The 22986-nt window shown below is 44.2% G+C and overlaps 1 long non-coding RNA gene across 2 annotated transcripts; it reads left to right on the forward strand.

Moving 5' to 3' along the window:
- Positions 1-1925: 1925 nt before the first annotated feature.
- LOC118500701 lies at positions 1926-11811 on the forward strand. 2 transcript variants are annotated; one of them, XR_004903277.1, is made up of 3 exons: positions 1926-2036; positions 9321-9446; positions 11589-11811. It is a non-coding gene; the product is annotated as an uncharacterized LOC118500701 (long non-coding RNA). The 2 variants fall into 2 exon arrangements; XR_004903278.1 differs by lacking the exon at positions 1926-2036 and adding an exon at positions 4959-5074.
- The last annotated feature ends 11175 nt before the right edge of the window (positions 11812-22986 follow it).

The raw sequence follows: 22986 nt of genomic DNA on the forward strand, positions 1-22986 counted from the left end.
GTATTTATTATCTCATTTAATTCTTACAACAATCTTGTAGGGTAGAAACTATTATTATTTACTTATTTTACAAAAGCAAAAACTGAGGTGTTATGGTTAGATAACTTTCTTACATGGCTATAACCATATTAAAACAGTTAACTCTAGAGCCTCTCTGTATGTCTATGCTCTACCCATCTTACTGGGCCTTACCACATGTGTCAGTCATTTTCTTTGCCAAAGAAGAGAACTACTTACTTTGTGCCCACATAGTGAGTAGATGGGTACATGTGTCTGACTGTCCTTAGTCTGGCGCATGTAATGAGTATCAGGTAGTGTTTGGTGAGTGGATGGATGGATAAATGGTTAGATGGATGGATGGTTGCAGGAATGAATAGATGGATGACTGACAGATAGATGGGTGGATGGATGGGCAGACTACCATGTGATCTGAGATCTTTTGTACAGAAAAACATTTTGGAACACAAGAAATCCACATAATCCAGAGCTGCACACTTTCTGGCCAGTCTGTGTCTTCCTTTCTGTGAATCCTACTGGCTGTTCTGTTTGCAAGAGGAGAAATATCTCTAGGTACCTAACCCATTGAACAAATAGAACAACTGTGTTCTTACTAAGTTATTTCCGCCTGCATTTATTTTCTTAGATGCTTCCCACTGACTTTGGAATTCAAACCAGATTTGATCAGGGAGGTTTGGTTTTTAGTAAGACAAGCTGCTCCCCGATCCAGGTGGGGTCCTGCAGCCCGAACCTTACTCAAGAATATCAGGCTGTGGGATTTGCAGTTTGTGTCTAGAAGTTGTTTGGAAACAAGGAAACCTACATCTCCCAAACACAGCTGCCATACAGAGGCCAAGACTGAACGTAGCCTGGCCTTCCAGTGCTGACAGCCTCATGAAAAAGGCAAGCTGGCAGGATGGGAATGCACTCAGCCATCAGGTCCTCTTCCCCCTTCACTTCCAGGTTCCCACCCATTGTCATTCCAACCCTCATCCAACATCCAGACCTGGCTTCTTGTTCCCTTGGTTCCAGATGACAAACTCTCTCTTGCTAAGGTATTAGTGACTTTCTACTTTCCCTTCCTATTAGGAAGAAGTTCCTCAGTAAAAGCAGTGTTAAACTCAAAAGAGGAGTTTTCCAAAGTACACTAGGCATGTGTTATCCCCTGGGCTTGTCATTCAGGCTAGCCTCTTCACTTGTGACATTAGTTTTGCATATTCTTTTATTAACATTATTAAATCAACTGGATCTGGAGAACAACTCAAGGCCACATTCTTTTCTTGTTGACTCTGGTACCTCCAGAGAGGCTTTTCCTCTCCTACTCAGCCTGAGGGTTTAGGGTACAATTGTGCTAATTGGTTTAATCAAATTACATCGTCTCATGGCCACGATGTAACTTACCAGAAGTGGCCTGCCCTGTCCCTTACACGAGGTTCACCTGCCCCATCGGAGTGACCACAGGGCTCTGGCTGTGATGGCTGGGCTGCAGTATGCCTCTGGCAGGACCCCACCTTTCTCTTGAGGTACTTGTACTACAGGAAGCCCAAGTTACCTCCACAGGAAAGTTTTCAGGATGTTGACTAATGAGTACATTTTGGCATGGGAATGAAAAAGGGAAAGTGTATTTGTCTTTGTTGGTCTCACCCTAAGCTTTTGAATAGACTCTACAATGCCCAGCTCTGATCCTTTTGTCTGCTGTGAGCTAAGATTACAGGTAAACTCTGTGAACTCTCTGCAGGAAGAATTATATTTACCACACACAAAAAAACAAGTTCTTTTATTACTGCTCCAAATCCTCTTTTTGTCATTGAAATAGTTGTCATACCCGATTAGCCTATTTAATGTGACAACAAATTAAATATACCCCGTGAACTGTGAACACATACACAGGTGTGTCCTTGTCCCTGGAAGTCATTTCTGCTGGGAGCCCATACTCCTGTTTAATTTGGATAGGAAGATGGTTAGGAGGAGGCAAGACAGGGAGAAACTTGTCAGTGTGGTGCCTTTGTGAAGACTGGAGAAAGCATTCTGTCTTCCAGGTGGATATGGTGTCTCCTCGGCACACCGCTCAGCAAGCAGCCCCTATTGGTCCCTCAGCAGGTGGTATGGCTTTCCTGGAGGGTCTCTGCTCTGCTCTGGACAGGGGTATTGGGACTGGTATCTTAGCTCTCAGAATGCCTGCCTGCTTCAGATTTGCCCACCATAGACCTGAGAACAGCACTCATGGTGGTGATGGCGCAGTGGAGGGTGGCTGGAGTCAGCAGGCTGACCAGGGGCTTCATCGTCCCCTTTTTACTCAGAGGCATTCAGCATGCATGTCCACTCATCAAAAAGGGCTTTGGCTCTCAGCCCACCCAAACTGAACGTTTTCCTGAAATCATCCATGCAAAACAGCTCTTAGATACGTAAAGCATAATTGATAGAAATGTAAATCTAGAAGCACCGCTTGAGAGGCCGCCTGAGTCACTCTCCATTGCCTTAGGCAATACCACCCCTAAACTCTCCTGGCTCTCCTGGAAGCTGATGGAAAGGTTGCTGGTTTAAGCCTCCCTTGGAAAATATTTTGAATCAACTCTGAGGGCTTCCTGAATGATTGTATTTTTATTTTTAATTATACTATGCAATAAAAGAAAAATACTCTGTAAAGTCAGACATCAGCACCCCACCCCCACCACTATTACCCCCTTCCTCTTCTTCTTTGATTTATTCCCTGGGAGACCACTCTGAGAGAGCGATCAATGAGCAGGAAGGTGTTTGAGGTCAGTCCTCAGGTCCCACACCTGTGCAGCACTGGGCAGAGGTAAGGGCTGGACTGCAGAGCAGTTGTCCCAGTGGCCACCATGGCCTCAGCTTAGCCCCAGCAGAAAGTGCTTCTTTCTCCCAGCATCACAGCATCAGTCTCAGGAAAGGACTGTGATTGCTGCAGGTTGGGTCCTGTGCCTGCTCATTGATCCAATCACTGTGGCAGGAGATGAGTGATTCTGATTGGCCAGTCCCTGGTCACCTGGCCACCGATAAATACCAGGATGATGGAAAAGCTTTCTAAATAGTCAAAAACAATAGTTACCCCTAAAGCTATCCACCTCTCAAAACTACTGAGAAGATTAGTGAAAATATATAGTGAAAATATATGCCTAATAGAGGGTCTAAAAGGAGAAACTCAATGAATGGTCATTATTGTTTCCTCCAATGGTATCATCAGAACTAGCACAAACAACCTTTCTTCTAAAGTCTTGGGGCAAATAGATGCTGATAAAATCAAAATCAACATTGGCTCAAACTTCAGCCTCAAATTTGAACTGAGCCTGAACTTTTCTGAAGAGCTGAAAATATTTAACATTTTCCTCCAGCTAAATTAATGTTTGTGCATCCTTATACTCCCTGAGCCAGAATGGGCTCAGATCACCAGAACCATCATAAGGATATTTATCTCCCTGACAACCCCAATTGTCTGAAAGTATTTCCCAAGAAAGATAGTCACCAGTGTTTTTCTGACCTTTTCATAGAGTCAGAGCATTTGGATGAAGAAGGAAAAATTCCTGTCTCTGAACTGAGTATCAGCTTCTTGTAGGGTCTAGTTCCTAAGGATGGATCTTGTATGTCCTGCCCTTCAAAACCGTAAGCGTCTCCAGAGCCTCATGAAGAATTAAGGACAGAAAGTTCTGGGCCCTCGGTGACAAGCCCATAACTTCTATTCCCCTGGTCCAGTGCTACACTGTGGCCAACTCAATGTCCGGACATTTCCCAAACCCCAGGCGCCCAGCCCTCTGCATGCTGTTCCTCCTGGAGAACATGCTCTTCCCATTTCCCACCTGCATAACACCTCCCTTAAAATTCTGCCCATTTTTCAAGGCCCACTTCCATGCCAGCCCCTCCAAACAGTCTTTCCATCTCTTCAACCAGCTATGGTCTTGACTACCTTATAATCTCTTTACAGAATATACATAGTGCTTTATGCTGTGTTAACTTGAATGATAAGCTTTACGACTCAGTTAAAGGCCACTTATTAAGAACTTACTGTGTTTTATGCTGGGCACCGGAGACAGAGATTTGTGAGATGCAGTTATCCAAGTCAACGCGGGGCTCTTTGCAGTCTGAGTGTTACATAATTCAAACGATGACTTTCCAGAGTTTTAAAATGTACTCGCCTCTCCTGGCTCATGCTTCAGATAATTCTGTCACTACCTGTTTAGAATTTTGGTGTCCTCAACTATGAAATAAAAGTTTTGGACTACAGGGTCATGGAAGGTTCTTCCTCACTCAGCAGTGCATCTCCCTTATGTTCTACCGCAGCCTCGTCAAGCACTTCCAGTAGTCACTTTGCTCATGTTATCATCCAACAAGACAGTGTCCATCTGAGCTTCAGGTAATTTGGGGCAGAAGTTTGGAATTAACGTGTGTTTAGCATATTTCTGTTGGCTGAACATGGTCAGCATGGCAGTCAAGTCAGTGACAAGGCACACCCTCTAGCTAGGCCTCAATGTCTACATCTGTATAATGGGACGGTTGGCACAGAGGCCACTAAGGCCCCTTCCAACTCTGAGGTCCTATGATTCATATTCACTCTCTCTCTTGCTCCGGTGAGGAGCCTATGATGTCCTGTAAAGACACCGGCGTCAAGCCACCCGGCAGCAGGAAACATGCTCAGCCACTCCCAGTCTCACCCAGGGGGGTGACCTGAGTTTCAGACAACACTGTGGTGATTGCAGGGGGTTGGGAGCGTATAAGGGTGTTAAATGACAATAGAAAAAATACAATAAAAAAGAAAGAAAAAAAAGAGGCAGCGACTGTCAAGAAGGCTTTATTTTTAGTCACTGACTCCCCCTACCCCCCAGCTCCCCGCCGCCATTCTCAGCATCGTAAGTTTGCTGTGAGAACTAGTTGAACAGATTCAGTCTTTGCGGAGAGAAGTCATACTGCTGTTCGATTGAAAAACGCATCCTCCTTCCCTCATCCCCCGGCTCCCTCGTCCCTGTGGGCCCCATCTCGTCCTGGCCGTGCTTCCACGTGTGCAATGACCTGCCTGCTGTCCGTGGCACCATGGTGACTTCACTGGACGCAGCATGCTTTTGGCCAGGTACCCGTCACTCAAAGAACTTAATGTGGGATGAAAAATTCAGTCAGTTAGTTCATATTTTTCCAAAGAGAGAAGAAAATTTTAAAACTGACCTCCTCTTAGCTTACTGTGTTAACCTTGCTTTCCGTCCTTCTGTCAAACACGCTAGCCGATGCCCCATGCTAGGAAGCCGCACCATGCACTTTGCTCCCGCCAGCTGAGCTCTGTGCCGACCAAAAGTCAGCTACGCTAGCCCGTTTACAGCGGTAGTCCTCGTAACCGTGGGGACGCAATCTGCTTGAATATTATTAATCAACTAAATATGAGTGCAAAGATGAGAGGTGTTGGTTATATAAAGACCAAATTAAATGCTTAGTGAGTAAACAAAATGGAATTCCAAAAATATTTGCGGTCCAATTTTGGTGTATGGAGTAAACTTGGTGTTTGCTGGAAAATAATACAAATATAGAAAGATTGTGCACTCAGATTGCTCTGTAGCATCTGTATCTTCTTGTTCCATTTCGAGGAAGCCATAATTAAAAATCATAGATGAGATATTATGGCTGTAGCCTATGTAAGAGAAACAATGCAAATGCCAATCAAAAGGACCCATACTCAAAAAAAAAAAAAGTCCTTAGTCCAGCATCAAAACATTGGCTAGCATTGTAGGTTTTAAGTTAAAATACAATACATATGTTCGAATCAGCTTTTACTTTTCAAGTATTATCTAAGATGTCTGATGAACATAGACGAACATCATTCTATGGTTTGGGACCCAAATATTTTATGGTGTTTACATTGAGATCTTGGGGTGTTTCCATAGTCATTATTATTATTACTATTAAAATTTCAAGCATATGTAAATATATAGAGAAAAGTGGAGTGAACCTACATATCCTATCATTCAAATTTGTCACTCATGCTTCATCTCTTTCTCTTTGTTCCTTTCTGATGTGCTTTAAAGCAAAATTTAGACATCGTATCATTTTGTCCCTATTTACTTTAGTGAATATCTCTAAGAAAACGCACATTTTCTTCTTTAACTACGCTATCATCATGCCTACCATAATTACCAACAATTCTTTAGTGTCATCTGATACTTTGTGCATACTCAACTTTCTCATAAGGCCCCCCAAATATCTTTGTACTGTCAGTTTGTTAACATCAGGATACAAATACTTACAATGCACACAGTACATCTGGCTATGTCTCGTATGTGTTTTATAATTTAGAACAATATTCCCTTACTTTTTTTCCTGCTATTAACTTGTTGAAGAATCCCTGCTTTTATAAAGGGGTGTGAAAAATTCAAACAATAGCAATTGACAAGGGGTTAGTGGTGAAGAATTTCAAAAAATGCCCGAATGAACCCCAAATTTCTCACGGTGGTCAGGCAACTGACCTGGAGAAAAGCTTCATGGTCTGGAGAAAAGTTTTCACTCTTCTCAGATTGACAAAATGAACACAGAGCTGGAGACTGGATGGAAAGATGAAAGGTTTAAAGTTCTAAAACAGGTTTAATCTCTCAAAAACAAAGTTTTGAGCCATCCAGGAAATGTACATCAAAACCACAATGAGATAGGACTTCACACCAGCCACAGTGTCTACAACGCAAACAGGACAATGAATGATTGTTGCTGTGAGTGTGGAGAAATTGGAACCCTCATGTATTGCTGGTAGGAGTGCAAAATGGTACATTGAAATGGTACATTGGAAAATGCCCCGGCAGCTCCTCTAAAGAGTAAACATGGAATTTACCATGTGACCTAGTGATTCCTCTCCTCAGTTTATATCCATGAAAACTGAAAACGTGGGTCCACACAAAAGCTTGTGCTTGGATATTCATAGATCATTCACAGTATCTCAAAAGTGGAAACAACCCAAATGTCCATGATAAATGGCTAACTTAATGTGGTGTAAGCCACACAATGCAATACTATTCACCATAAAAAGGAATGACGTTTGGACACATGCTATAACATGGATGAACCTTGAAGCCAGTCAGAAACGACACATATGGTGTGATTCCATTGATACGAAATGTTCAGAACCAACAAGTCTGAAGTGATAGAAAGCAGATGAGTGGTCACCTAAGGTTGAGGGTCTGGAGGACAGGAGGGGCTGAGGGCTGAAGGGTGTGGGGCTGAGAGGGCAAAGAAAACGTTTGGAATTGGATAGCTGTGATAGTCCTGCAAATACGGCAAAAGCCATCGAATTGTATACTTTATTTATTTTTAACATAAATTTACAATTTCAGTTTCAAGCTAACTCCTATATACAGAATACACAACTTTTCCCTCATTTTTATTCCTTCCACATTTAAAATGAAAGCTGAACACATTTGTTCTATTTGTTTTCCATGTTCTGTTTGTATTTTACTATGTTTACAAAACTATTTAAAGAGCATATGCACCCTCCCTTTTCTTCATCTTATGGTTCAGTACATTATTTTCACAAGAAAATATGCTTGTAATTATGTCATCACTCTAACGGATGTCAGTCTGACCACGGAACATGTGAATCCAGTGTTCAGTCAGCCTCATTGGAAAGAGGCGGAAACAGAGCAAGTCTCTGCAATTTACACTCTCTGCTGAAGTAATTGTAACTGAACATATGAAAAGATTCCTTTGGCAAAATAATTTAAGAAAGAATACTTTAACACTTCAAATGTACTTTTATTTATTTCTGGAATATCATGATTTGTCAAATTTACTACTTGTATTTGTTTTCTTGAGGAACAGTGAGAGTTTTAAACTGGCAATCACTTAGTAGCTTACAGAATGAATTGTGTACTTTAAAGAGTGAATTGGCCCTGGCTGGTGTAGCTCAGTGGAGAACATGGGCTGTGAACTGAGGGGTCACTGGTTCGATTCCCGGTCAGGGCTCATGCCTAGGTTGCAGGCCAGGTCCCCAATGGGGGCCATGCAAGAGGCAACCACACATTGATGTTTCCCTCCCCCTCTCTAAAAATAAATAAATAAAATCTTTAAAAAATAAAATAAACTTTCAGAAAATATATTTTTTTAAAAGAGTAAATTGTATGGCATATGAGTCATATCTCACTAATGCTGTTTGGATATACCCATACACACAAAGGTTCTGAGGTCCATTACTGGCTGGCCTTGAGCAGGCAGAAGGAGCCTCCCTGGGAAGGGCCCACCTCCACAGAGGCCAGGAGGCAGCCTGCTTTAGTGTTGTTGGGAAGTGGAACTCAGTGTCAATGTGGGTGACCAAGGGAGAGCCCATGGCCCTTCTGCTGGTTCCTATAGCCTCCTGGAGTGGGTTGGTTCCTGGGTTATGAACCAGACAACCTTTTGACCCTTGTTTTAGCAACACTGTAAAAGGAAACCCAAGAGGAACTAAAGGAGAATTCATTTTCATTTTCACCCACCTGATTCCCCTCTGGGCTGACCTCGTTTCCTCTCAGGTCTGCACTCATTGTTATTTCCTGCCTGCCTTTGTGGAAAACAGCGAGACGCAGGTCCAGATGCTTTGCAGGCTGGGGAGCAGAGAGAGAGAGGCAGATGCTGGGGTCAGCCACGTTTCCCCTGAGAAAGTGGGAAATACCCAGACAGACAGGAGGCTGAAAGTGGCATTTTTCTAGCAGTCAGGTAAAAGAAAGGTTTCAGTTCCACAGGGTTCAGCATGGGGCTCTTCCCGACTGGTGGGGTTGGTGCAGAAGTTTCCTTGCCTGATGTTGAAATATTCTTCAGGCTGTTCAAACTGCTGATCTTATCGGACATGGATGTCTGCCCAGTCTCACACATCGACAAAGGCCCCTCGGGCCACAGGATCCTGTGCTCATTCAGCAAAGGCACAGGCCTCAGGAGAAGGGTGCGGGCCCATGAAACTGCAGGGCACCTAGGTCTGCAGAAAGGCCTCCAGGGCTTCTGTTCACAGGGAAAGCTCCATTTAGGAAAAGGCAGCCTGGGTGGGCTGAATTCCCATGAGGCTTTGAGGACTCCCCAGGGGCTGCATCAGCAGGCCTTACAGCTCCCCTCCTTCTTTGCTCCCACTGCTTCCAAATCCTTATCCCACGCAGAGGAAAAGTTGCCCACAGGCCCTAGCATCTCCAAGGGGTCAAGCGAATAGACAGAAAGAAGACAAACATCAATGAGAAAAATGCAACTTAACAAAGTACATGTTTTGAGGGAGGAGAATCCTGAGACAACATCAAATGGTTGTCTGGAGCTCCCACTGTAGACGCTAAACTGCCTCCTTTCAGCCTGGAGCTGACACTCCGTCCCCTGGTTCTCCTCGTTTCCAGCAGTGTGACCCCATGAGCCGCCCTCTGTGCCTAGCACGCAGGAGCTGGTCTCTCTGCATAACCCGCCTCCAGCATCTCTCTTCTGTTCCCTCCATCAGGTGCAGAGAAGGAGAAATCTTTATAAAGGTAACTTTTCCTTATAATAGAATAACTTCTACTCAATTTTGAGAGCTTTCCTTATGTCTGCTGTTTCTCAAAATAGTTCTTATGCCAAAGAGACATATTTCAGGTTGACATATTCTGGTCTTTCACAAGAGATGGATAGAAAGAGATTTACTGTAGAGGACTGGCACATGAGGCTCTGAGGGCCGCTGAGCCCCAAGCTCTGCAGGATGCGTTAGCAACCTGGAACCCCAGTAGAACCGATGGGGGAGTTCCAGTCAGAAGGCCAGCAGGGTTGAGACCCAGGAAGAACTGATGTTCTGGTTCAAGTCTACTAAAGTCAGGAAAATAACCAAAGTCCCAGTTTGAAGGCAGTTAGGCAGGAAAGAATTCCCTCCAACTTAGAGGAAAGTTGGCTTTTTTTATTCTATTCAGACCTTCTATTCAACTGATAAGACAGGGCTCACCCACACTAGGTAGGGCAATCTGCTTTACTTAGTCTACCCATTCAAACATTAACCTCATCCAAAAACACTGTCAGAGAAATGCCCAGAATGTTTGACCAAGTATCTGGGCACCTGTGGCCCAGTGAGATTGACACCTAAAATTAACCATCACACACCTTTTTCTGATATTCTAGGGCAGCTTTCTCCCAAGTGTGTGCTGCATGGAACCTAGTTTGAAGAAATACTCTGGGGGGGGGGGGGCAGGGGAGACAGTGACTCTATGGTCAAATATATTTAGAAGATATGGTATAATATATTCCTCCCCCACACCACCGCTATGTCTTAGAGATTCTTAATGTGTACCAGCAGATGAAGAGAAGTGAAAGGTCCTGCAATTAAGACAACTGTTCAGTGGTGTTTGACTCACTAGCTCTCAGAACAATCAAATGCAGCTTGGGAAATGCTGCTTTAAAAATGGTTTTGAGACCTGGCTGGATGTCTGCACCACATGGGCAACTTTTTAATTGCCACTGCCCAAATTCTGATCAGAATGGATCTGGATCTAAAATTTCCCTGGAATGTTCTGTGTTCCGTGTGTGGATTGGTGCTGGGACCACTGCTCTAGAACCCGGTGTGGGGGCAAGGGCAGTGCTGCTCCATCCGGCAGCCATCCCATTCACGTGGCTGTGTCCAGGGAAGGGAGGCCACTGCCAGTTGCACAGAGGTCTCCTCTCCTCCGCCTGACTTCCTGTTTGGTGAAGGCAGCACAAAGCTTGCCCCTCCCTGGCGTCGGCCCATTTCCTTGGTAAGGCTATCTAAGAAGGATGCTTACTTTTGAAACCTGTTATAAGTCACAGGGAAGTAGCAGGATTGAGAACACAAATAAAGGTGCGGGCATGCATAGCTGAGGAGTTGCACACAGCGGCGGGCCCAGGGCCTCACCTGGCCTTCCAGGCCCTGCCCAGCACCCAGAACACCTTTCTGTGCTGGGCACAGCATTGCATGTAATTGTCTTGCATACTACATTGTTTCACACCTTCATATCTGCCCTCCCTATTCCTTCCCCTTATATCCCTTTACTTAATGCCCATCTTTCTTTACTTAGATGATCCTTCCTCCAAAGTACAGGCCAGGTATTGTCTTCAGAAAACTTTCCAAAAATATCAGATTGAACCCAGTGTCCCTCCTCTGCACTCCCGTAGTGCCGGTACAAAACCCCATTCTAGCACTTACTGCATCCGTGCCGCAATGATGTGTGTGTGAGTCCCTACCTCCCCCAACCCGACTGGACCCAACCCAAGCCACCTCCACTTTAAAATTCTCTATGTGTGTGTACAATGTGAGGTTTCATTTCAAGAATATTTTGGCTGAAAACTGGTGTTATTTCTTAATCCAAACTGCCCACCTACCCTCAATTTTTAAGTGGCACGTGCCAAGTTCCCACAGATTCACAGTTTACAAACAACTCCTGGTCCTCCCCTCTCCTTTGTGAAGGGTCAGAGCACCTCCACTAGGCTTTAAATTCTTTAAGGTCAGAGAGTATGTTTTAAAGGTCTTTTGTCCCCTGGAGTCTACCTATGATGGGCTTTCAATAAATGTTAATGGAAGTCAGCTGAACTGTAGATAACCTTTTGTGAAACAGTGTTCACTTACGTGATTCATTCTCTTCATGGTTTCATAGCCAGAAAACTAAGCCAGCAATTTTTTTTTTCTTTTTCAGACTTCTATATCAAGGACTGAGAGATTTCCAACCCTTTAAAAGGGGGAGGAGAAGATAGGTTATTTGGAAATCATGAATTTGTAGGGGCTCCACAAGTGCCACTTAGGAATTAGGGACAGGCAGGACAATTTGTATTAAGAAATGACACTAATTTTTAGCCAACATGTTCATGAAATGAGACCTGATATTTTGCCAAAGTAAATAAATGGATAAATAAAGTTTAAAGTAAAAAAACCTTTTCCCTGTTCATTTTCTTTGCTTGGTTAGTTCTCTCATTTGCACGTGGAACCTGGGGAAATACCAAGTGCATCTGTGAGCCAGGGCCCAGCAGGAGGCCAATAACTCCTGGGATGTAATTGAGGAGACATTTACACAGGTGAGATGGGGTTTTTCTTGTCCAGGGAATGTGGTAAGGCATGGTGGGGCACCCAGAGCCCAGCAACACTGAGAAGGTTACCACCTGTCACCTGTAGGCCTAAAGGGGTTATCAGAACCTGGGAAGAATAGACTGCAGGGAAGGTTTGCCCCCAGGGCTATGCCTTAGGTAGAAGACTACAGCCACAGGCAAACCTTGGCCCAGGAGGGAGGTAGGGGGATCAAAGCCCAAGCCCACTCCCATCTAGGCTTCCAGTCTCTTGTGGAGCCCCCTTGGCAGACCCAGCCAGAGGTCAGGAGACAAAGCAGTCTGCTGATGAAAATCTTCAGCCTCCTGGGGCATGGAGCATTGTGGGAAAGAAAGGAAATCCACCTGGAGGGGCAAGTGGGGAATATCTGGGGCACCAGCCATTGATTAAAAAATAGTTATGTTCCTTTACTAAATGTCCAAATCGTAGCAACTCGGAGTCCCTACTTCCCCAAACTAGTCCCTTCTCCTCAGCCCCTGAAGAGGGTATGTGCACCAAACTCCTCCTGTTAGTGGTATACATATTCCAGGTTCTTGCTGTTGCTGGCTTTCAGCAGATATGTGATATCGAATTGTATTTATTATTATTATTATTTTTAAAGATTTTATTTGTTTATTTTTAGAGAAGGAAGGGAGGGAGATAGAGAGAGAGAGAAACATCAATGTGTGGTTGCTGGGGATTATGGCCTGCAACCCAGGCATGTACCCTGGCTGGGAATCGAACCTGAGACACTTTGGTTTGCAGCCCGCGCTCAATCCACTGAGCTACACCAGCCAGGCTGAATTGTATTTATTATTTTAAAATCTTAGTTCACATGGGCTAAGGGAGGATAATTTTAGAGCTTCTTGGGAATTCCTGACCACCTGGTCTACAAAAGTTGCAGGTCTAGCTGTCTTCTAAAAAGTAATAATATGATAGTATACAGTAGTCCCCTTTTATCTGTGGTTTCACTTTTTGAGGTTTTGGTTATTCATGGTCAATTGCCATCTGAAAAGATTAGAGAAGGATTCCAGGCATAAGCAATGCATAAGTTTTAAGTTGGCACTGTTTTGGGTAGAGCGATCAATTTCATACCTTCCCCCTCCCTTTGTCCAGCATATCCACGCTCCATATGCTACCTGTCCATTGGCTACTTAGTAGCCTTCTTGGTTATCAGATATTTTGAGAGAGAGAGAGAGAGAGAGAGACCACATTCACATAATTTTTATTGCAGCATGTTATTATAATTATTCAATTTTATTACAGTTGTTGTTAATCTCTTACTATGCCTAATTTATAAATCAAACTTTAACATAGGTAGGTATGTGTGGAAAAAAACACAGTATACGTAAAGTTTGGTACTATCTGTGGTTTCAGGCACCTCTTGGGGGGTCTCTAGATGCATATCCCACGGATAACGGGAGACTATGCACTAGACTCCTGGAGCCCTGTAGAAGAAAGAGCTACTTCTGGTTCATTTTTCTGAACATTAACTTAGGAAACTGTTTTTATCTTATGGTCAGAGGATGGTGATGTAGCAGCTGTCTAGTTCCTGTATGAATTAAATATAAGGAAGATAGGAAGTGTGAAAGTAAACAAAATTTGATTGTCTAAGTCATGGGAGAATTTTTTGCTTTCAAATTTTCACACTCATTTTTGATAAAGCCTGGGTCATTTCTCAATCCAAATGTCATTGTCTACCCTGACATAGAACTGGTTTTGTGATTTTTGTGAGCTTTAGAGTCAAATTATCCATGTATTATCTATTATTACTAATCTTGTCTTGAACGGAAATACTACATGCTATCGTAATGGACTTGTAAAATTTATTGGCAACTTTCAGACACCCACAGAGTGGCATAAATAAGCACCTGGAAATATTTGGTATGTCAAAAATTGTACTTTTTAAAGACTTACCACCAACATTTCAAGTCTAGGACCCCAAATTCCAGTTTTAAGAATTCCAGTTACATAACCATGGATGGTGTAGCTCAGTGGATTGAGCACAGCCCTGTAAACCAAAGGGTTGCTGGTTTGATTCCAAGTCAGAGCACATGCCTGGGTTGCAGGCCAGGTCCCCAGTAGGGGGTGTGTCAGAGGCAACCATGCATTGATGTTTCTCTCCCTCTCTTTCTCCTTCCCTTCCCCTCTCTCTAAAAATAAATAAATAAAATATTCAAAAAAAGAGAGAGAAAGAATTCCGGTTATATAGACACTGGCAACAATTCTCAGAACTACTTTGGCTGACTTGGGAATGTTTTTAAATCAACTTCCACCTCTTTCACCTCAAATAGGATGTTAAACAAAAAATTTTAACTTCCAAGACTGAACTTTTTTTTTTTAAAGACAGGGTTTATTACCCTGTTGCTAGTGGGGGAAAAAAAGAAAGGGAAGACTGGTCTTGGGGCATGGAGTCTAAACCAGCAGCAGCATGCTAGGTAGGTAGGAAAACGTGCCCGTCACCTGGAATTTTGCAAGCATTTTCATAGACCAAGTAGGGGGAAGAAAGATGTTAGTCGTTATGGAGAGATTTACATTAGCTGTTCACAAAGGGGATGGGAGAAGGTGATGTGGGGCTGGTTCTGAAACAGGGGCAGCAGTGTGCAAGGAAGAGGCGTCTGCTCCTGTGGATTAGCTGTGGGCAGCAGAGTGGAAAGTTCATGTGTAAATAAGAAATGGAGGCTCCTGGGGTTCTGTGGTGCCTGACTATTCTCTCTTTCAGACAGTCATAGGAATAGCCACTTGGAAGTTAATTCCATGTTGCAGTAGATGGCTAGGAATGTGAGCAGTCTTCTGTCAGAGCTGGTCTGCAGCTACTAACGGGCTGTTCTGTTTCTATCTCACTCTGCAGCCACTGTAACTTTAATTTAGAATGTCTCGGAATTTTTTCTTGTCAAGGGTGTGATAAAATACTGTTTTATTTGTACCCATAGCCAGGATGCTTTTTAGAATGTTTTCCCTGGCAGAATAGGAGGTGGCGAGGAGATGCTGGGTGATTTAATATCACCTAGTGCTGGTCACAAATGTGAACACAATGGGGGATTATATTAGAATGTTTGGTTTTCAGTGACTGAAAATCTTGAGTCAAACATCTTTATACAACAAGGAAAATTTCTTATGTAACAAAAAGCCCTGTGACAGGATGGCTGCCAAGTTAGTGGCATCATCAAAAACCCAGCTCCTCTCCACTCTTCTGCTTTGCTATTCTCACAGCAAGTCCACTGGCTTGTCCTTGGGTTATCAACTTGTGGTTATAAAATGACATCCATGATTCTAAGTATCACATGGAAACACAAAAATGTCCCTGTGCCTATTTTTTATTTATTTCTTTTTTAATCCTTACCCGGGGACATGTTTATTGATTTTAGAGAGGACAGGGCAGAGAAAGAGAGAACAATAGAGAAACATTCACGGGTATGTGCCCTGACTGAGAATCGAACCTGCAACCTTGGGGTATATGGGATGACGCTCCAACCAACTGAGCCATTCGGCCACGGCTTCCTGTGTCTATTTTTAAGAAAAACTACTCTTTCTCCATCAAGCTCTGTCTATTTCTTACTGGTCAGAATGGTATCAGACTTAATCTATTACCAGCAAAAGGAACAGGGTCGTTCAGATTGGCTTAACTTCATCAAGACCCGACCTGTGTAAGCTGCTGATGGTCTTAGCCCACCTGGAAGCACAGGGGCCTGGCCAAGGAGGGGGCACTGCATGGAACTGGGGTTCTGCTAGGAAGCAGGGTGAGCACCAAGCCCACATGGCAAGGCTACCTAACAGTGCCCACTGTAGGAATCTAGCCACATGGCTGAGAAAATGCAGCAGGTTTGAAAACTCTGGTAGAGTGAAGGTGAGCGACATGAGTCGGGTGGCTCCGACTCATGAGACAGCAGTGTGTCAGACCACTGGTACCAATTCTCAACTGGGGACACGTGGTCTCTGCACCGATAAGGAAACCGAGTGCACTCTGATTGTTATAAACTGTCTACCGGTGAAAGGGTGTGTTGGCCCCTCTGGGCCACACCTAGTCCTGCAGCTGCTGACTGTTTTTTCAGGAAGTCTAGACCTATTGTCCTGGCCCAAGCACACACCTCGCCACTGTGTGACTCAACCATCAAACGGCCAGCGACGGCCACCTGCCGCCCACCCTTCCTGTTCATGGAGAATCACTCCCAGCCCCCTTTTACTCATTCACGTTCCTTTTATCACCTGATGTAGGACTTTTAACTCTTGTGTTGAAATTGTAAGAGGGTTTTTGTAATGTTTAGCTACAGACCAGAAATTTTGCAGAAACACAGGTACTGGGATAAATGAGCGTTCTTTCTGGCCAAATTGTCAGTCCTTGCATGAGCAAAGGCAGCATTTTCTCTGCCAAGGGACAATTGGCTGCACTCAAGAGGGCAGCAAGCAATTCCACTGTGAAAGGGTACAAACTCCTAGCTGCACCCGAAGTCACCAATGGGGGATGTTATTATTAATTGGGGGCCCTCGTGATGCCAAGTGTTAAATAAGTGAAAGTGTCTATCAGTAGCCACTGGCCTGTCCACTGGGAGCACATGGCCTTTTGGGTTAAAGTCCTGCTTGTGGCAGGCTGCCTTCCTTCAAGGCCCAATGGTCCTGACCCTTTTACAAAGCTGTTCTCCTACTTGGGGAGACAGCACCGTGTAGAAGCTAAGGGCCCTGGGCCAGAGTCACTGCCCTCAAGTCCTGTTTCTGCCACGTTCCCGCTGTGGGGCCTTCGGCAGGTTACCTGGTGCCTCTGTCCTCACCTGAAAGTGGCGCACGGGTGTTGACTGTGTCAGCGTGTGGTGACTGTCACATGTGATGTCTCTCTCTGGTCTGCAGCAAGTGCTCAGGAAATGTCAGCTATTATTCTTTTAAATGTTTATGCCCTTTAACTCACAAGTTGTGCTTCTAAGAATTAATGCTAAGAAAGTAATTACAAATTTATTTAAAAACTATTCCTTCAACAATTTTTATAATAAAAACTGGATATAGTCTAAGGATCCAAGAATAGGGAATTGGTTGCATAAATTATAACATGTCCATAAAATTAAACAGTATTCAATAATTAAATGCCAATATATCTCTAGATACAACATGGAGTGAAATTCATGCAATATAGTTAATAAGTGAAAAAACAAAAATATAAAATAATATGCATAGTAGATACAGTGTTTATAAAAAGGATGAACATATATAAGTATGCAATGAAAAGGGTATTCTAAGATGTTGGTAATGGTTAAGATTTTAGGTTATTTTTCCTATCCACACTTTAAATTCTCCTGTAATTACAAGTAGTCCATGCAAATATTCAAAGAATCTCAAACAGTCTTGTATTATTCACACCCGAACTTGGCGGGGGTCCCTGCTCAGGGAACTACGGCAAAGCTGTTCTAAGAGTGAGTACTTGCTAAGGGCAGCTCACCTTTGGGTGGGCCTGGTGACCCACTAGGTGTGAGGGGTTCTGCCCAACAAGGGGATGGTGAATGTGAGGCAGAGAAGCTTTTGGGGGGATCTAGACAAGAGAGTGAGAAATGGGATGGGCAGCCTGGCAGGCAAGAATAAACCAGGACCTTGGAGATGGGCCAGAGACTCTGCAAGGTAGGGGAACTGTGGGAGAAAAGGGGAAGAGGCTGCTGGTGCTGCCTGTGGCTCCTGCTGCTGCCTTGCTGGTTCTTGGACCTGGGTTAGTCCCCACAGGTCCTTAACACCAACCCCAGCTTTTGAGAGTGTTTTTGAGTGAGCCTCTGTGTCTCACAGCAAAAACACAATGGAACCGCCTGTGCTTTTAGTACTGCCTTCCCAAACAGACTATGAGTTTCTTTAGGACAGTATGACTTCCACATCATGCACCTACAGCTCAAGGCTGGCCGTCTTTTCGTTGTTCATTAATGCTTCATTCACTCATTTCTTCACTCAGAAAATATGTAATGTGCATTTAGGGTGTGCTAAGTATGCTTCTAAGCACTGGGAATATGACAATGAACAAAACAGACAAAAAAAATTCCTAATCCATAGACCGGTAAAATATAAAAAATAAAATACATAGCATATTTGGTCATAACAAGTGCTAATGAGAAAAATGAGATCAAGAAGGAGTGGAGGGAGGGCACAGTCAGGGAAGGCCCCCCTAAGAGAAACCATTTGAGCAGAACCTAAAAGGTTGAGGGGGCCATGAAGCTATCTGGGGGAAGAGCATTCCAGGCAGCAAGAGAAGCAAGTGGAAATGCCCTGGTGTGTCCTAGAAAGAGCAATGGCACCAATGTGACCGGAGTAGAGTGAGCAAAGAGAGAGCAAGGCTAGTGGAAATGGGTCTATTGCCTACAACATGATGAGACTGGAAGACAAAGGAGGTACAAGAAAGGTCAGAGGTTTTCCTAGGAGGAACATACTGAGGGGGGAACACTTGACATCCAACCTAATTCTGGAAAGTGAAGCCTGGGCCTTGGCCTTGGACTCTATCTGGGGTTAGCAGAGGAGGTCAGCAGGGAAGGGAGGAGTCAAATCCCAAAGAGCATGTAAGGACTATGTTTCCTCTGAGTGATGTGGGGGGACATGGGAAGCATTGGAGCAGAGGAGAGACATAGTGTGACTCATAACAGGTCCCCCGGGCTGCTGTGTGGACAACAGGCCGTAGGGAGGTCAGGAATCAGGCTTTTGCAACAGCGCAGGGGAGAGGTGACAGCAGTGCGGACGAGGGTGGCAGCAGTAATGGTGCTAAGAAGAGGCAAGACCCTCTGCCAGCTGTGATCTGAAGGGGGAACACCACTGTGGACACGACATCCTGAAGAGACATGACCCAGGAGGAAGGCTCTGGCTCACTTTCTGGTTTTAGATTGGAGGTCAAGCTACCCCTCAACACGCCCCTCCCAGGAACCACCCCTGGCCTTTCTTTTGTAACATGACTCATGTGGGTTCAGATAATAGGGCCTTTCCCTGGGCCTCTGCCTGGATGAATCTTCCTTCTTAACCTCCTCCCACCTTTCTTCCTTTCTGACTGTTCACCACCAATTGTCTGAAGTAATTGAGAGAACCACATTTCCCTTTTTGAGATCTCCTTATCAAGTCTTTGGCAAGTTTAGATGAAATAGCAAAATTTCCCCTTTAAAATCATTCAACTGATTTTCTTTAAGATGAAAAACAGTTTCCCCGCAGGCTTGGAAGGGCGCAGGGCAGGGAGGAGGGGAAGGGAGATGGCAGGAATGCTCCAGTTGAGCTGGTGGAAAGCTGCCCTCGGCTGAACCTTGGGACAGGGTGTAGGTATCTTTCTAAGTCACAAATCACCATGTGGAGGAGCCTCAAAACGCACCACGTGGCCTCTGAGACTCAACATGCTTCCAAACACTGCTGGTAGCATACTAGGAAGAGTCTTAGCTCCTCGACAAACATCTCACTGAGGCTGAAAAGTATAATTTCTGTGAAATCAATAGTCAACCTTCCTCCTTCACCTTCACCCCTCCAACTGAAAACTGTTAATCAAAGGGAGACCAAACAGCTTCGAAACATACATCATCCCCATCTTTGTAGCTATTACCAAAGCATGCTGAATATGAATTACCAACAGGGAGAAAATTATGCTCACAAGCATGCCGGAGCTGGGGCTGCTGCACTCCGGGGTTAACCAGAGCCAGTGCCAATAATGTCTGCCAACGTGTGTGCTTCGGTTGCTCAAGACCACTTTCCAGGAGACACACTAGAGGCTGATGGGCTTTGCTGGAATTATCAGGATTTTTTTAGACTCGGTCATGTTGGTCTACTGCATGTAGGAATCAGACAAAATACCAGAGTTCTGACTGTCCAAACTCCAAGACATATTTTCTTCCTTGCCTATGCTCACTAGCTTTTTCTAAAGTCCCTCGGCTTTGTGTCAAATGAACTGGTTTGGAAAATTACTTTAGCCATTTTGTAGTTGTATGGCCTTTAACAAGAGGCTCAACATCATTCAACAAACTTTTACTGAGCACCTACTGTGCCCAGGCCCTGTAACCATTGATGAGTACACCCCCCTTTGCGCCTCGGTTTCTTCACACTTAGATGGCACCAGTGTCCCCTCCTTGAGTGCAAACTTAGTGGGGAGGAGGGTTAGTGAGAGGATTTGGTGAGATGTTTGCTAAGCAGCCGGCACGTTGTAAATGCGCAGTAAGTGATATTCATTACCGCATAAAGAAGACAATCAGATTTTAAAAAGGGTAAAAATGAACATTTTCTCAACCCACTACCCTTGAAGTGGCAGATAAGAAAAGCTGATCTTGAGAAGGTAATCAAAAGTTGGCCCCAGAACTTCATAATTTTTGGAAATGGTCTCTCACTGGCCCATGCCTATGTTTCCATGATGATTAATTTAATGTGTGAACTTGACTGGGCCACAGAGTGCCCAGATATTTGGTACAACATTATTCTGGGTGTTTCTATGAGGGTGTTTCTGGATGAGATTAACATTTCCATGGGTGAATTGAGTAAAGCAGATTGCCCTCTCTGGTTCTGGTGGGCTTCATCCAATCAGTTGAAGGTCCGAACAGAACAAAACTGATCCTCTCCCAAGTAAAAAGGAAGTCCTTCCTGCTTGACTACCTTCAGCAGAGGGCACTGGATTTTTTTCCTGTCTTCAGGCTTGAGCTGGAACATTGAGTCTTCCTGGGCCTGGAGCCTGTTAGCCTTCACGTGAACTACACCATCAGCTCTCTTGGGTCTTCAGCTTCACGAATCACCCAGCAGATCTTGGCACTTGCCAACCTCATTATCATGTGAGCCAAATTTTAAAATACTAAATCTCTTTATATATTATACATAATAAATATTTTATATATCTGATTGGTCTTTTTCTCTGGAGAAACCTAATACATTTCCAACCTTATCTTGTTTTCTATTATCCTCCCTAATCTGCCTGTACTCCAGCTGAGCTGAACCCATAAAGCTCCTGGTTGGCCACTCTCTTGTGGCACAAACTTTGTCTCTGCCCTGAAGCCCTCTTCCACTATAATCTTCAGAGCCAACTCATGTTCTCTCACCAGAACTCAACATTAGTATCAATTAACTCAGTATATAACCCTTTTAAATTGAGGCCCTTTTCCATAGCACCCAATGCTTCCTTCATTCCAGCATCTATAACCTGCCATGTAGCAGGTCTGTGCCTTTATGTGGCTTCAACCGTAGACTGTGAGCCTTTTGATGACAGCAGTGGTGTCTTATTATTCATCATAGCTAACCTGTCAGTTATACAGCAGAGAGCCAGTGAGTGCTCATTGCACAAATAAAAGAATACATAATTGGGCTAATGAAAGCATCTTTTTCTCCAAATGGGATGTAAAACAGAGGTTAAGAGAAAACACCTGCTAGAATCATTCAACCAGACTGGTGAATTCATGAGGTCACTGACCACTGGCTTCAGAACTCTACTGAATGAAGGTTTCAAAAAAGCAATACAAGGTTTGGGGTAATAGAAGAGAAGAAGATTATCTCTTTCAGAAACCAAGAAAGCATTTATCATATGGGTATATTTCCATTAGCTATTTTGGAAAACAAATCCCTCTAAAACCTCCATTCTAACTAAACCTAAAGAGGTAGTTTAGGTCCTCCTGGCTCAGCTCTTCCAGACAGGTCTGGTCTGGTGTGAGGGATGGTCCTGGCTCAGGGCTGCATGGGGCTTCGGAGTTTGGTTCATAGATTTCCCCCATTCACGTTAGGTGCCTCTTTGGGATTTTTGACAGTGAAGAGAACACCATGGTCAACTTTTATGAACGAAGGATATTCATAAGCCCCAGTAAAAAAGTGCAATGAACTTCAGATCCACCATTGAAAATGAGATTTCTTCCAGATTGGATGCTTACTACTGTAGCCAGCTCACCTTTAAAAATCCTTTTACAATTTGTGATAAAAACTCCATCCTTCCACAGAGGCAGCCCTAGCGAGAGAGGGTGGAAGGCAAAGTCCACATGAAGAGGTAGGAAGGGTACCTGTTTATGAAACCTCCCCAGGCCACTGCTCTCTGTCTTGAAATGCAAAGGGAGACTCTGGCAGATCCAGGTTGTGTGTGCTCCCTCGAGCTCACATTGGAGGACAGCTGCAGTGGAGCCTCACCTTGGAAGCACCACAAGTGGCATCCTAAACAGCCATTCCCTGTTGGTCCCTAGAAGGGCTCAGTGAACATGAGAAGCCAAGGAGAGAGAGAGAGAGCAGAAGCTGTGGAGTTGAAACTCAGGGGCAAGTATACTTCTGATGGCCAGAGACTTCTGGGATATGGAGAAGAGGATCTAGGAATTCTGGCCAGGTCTTATTTAGCTAAGAAAAAGCCTAGAACAGAGGGAAGACTGCCTCCTGATCCTAACATCTCCTTGTCTCTGGAAACCCCGAGAAGTTTTCCCAGAGAGGGGAGTCTCTACTTGCTGTTCACGCGTCAGTATTGGGGAGAGCAGTGGGAGGGGGTCAGTGTGTTATGGCACAAGATGAGTGCAGAACTGCACGGACTAGAAATCCACATGGAAGGTAAGGAGGTGAGTCTGGCACATAATGGAGATAAAGCACCTACTCGATTTGGTTGAGGAGTCTCATCCTGCCAGGATGTGGAGCGCGGTGACAAAACTCTCCTGGCTACTTCCACGAGTGGGGTCATTTTTGACACTGTCAAAACAGCATTGTTATAACACTGCTGTAAAACAATAGTCATACTTGGTACCTGTTGGGTTCAGAACTTGTCAAACATTGTAGTCATCGCATTTTGATGAGAAAAAAATGTTTCAGCACTCCGCACTTGCTCGGGACTCATTGCACTTGCTAGAACTTGCGTGAGTCACACTGTCGCCCCGCAAGAGATAATGCTTCAGCGTTCAGTACTCATCGGATTCGGCACTCATCACGAGTTTCGGAGCGAATTAACAATGAGTACAGAGGTACCACTGTATTAAGTTGTGTATGGCGTGGTATACACCACAGAAACAGTAACTATATTTTGCCTTTAAATTTTCTTTCAATTTACTATTTTCAAGATATTAGCTTTCATAAATGTGTTTCATCGCTTG

The sequence above is a fragment of the Phyllostomus discolor genome, chromosome 5, assembly GCF_004126475.2.
Source record: "Phyllostomus discolor isolate MPI-MPIP mPhyDis1 chromosome 5, mPhyDis1.pri.v3, whole genome shotgun sequence".
Classification (NCBI taxonomy): domain Eukaryota; kingdom Metazoa; phylum Chordata; class Mammalia; order Chiroptera; family Phyllostomidae; genus Phyllostomus; species Phyllostomus discolor.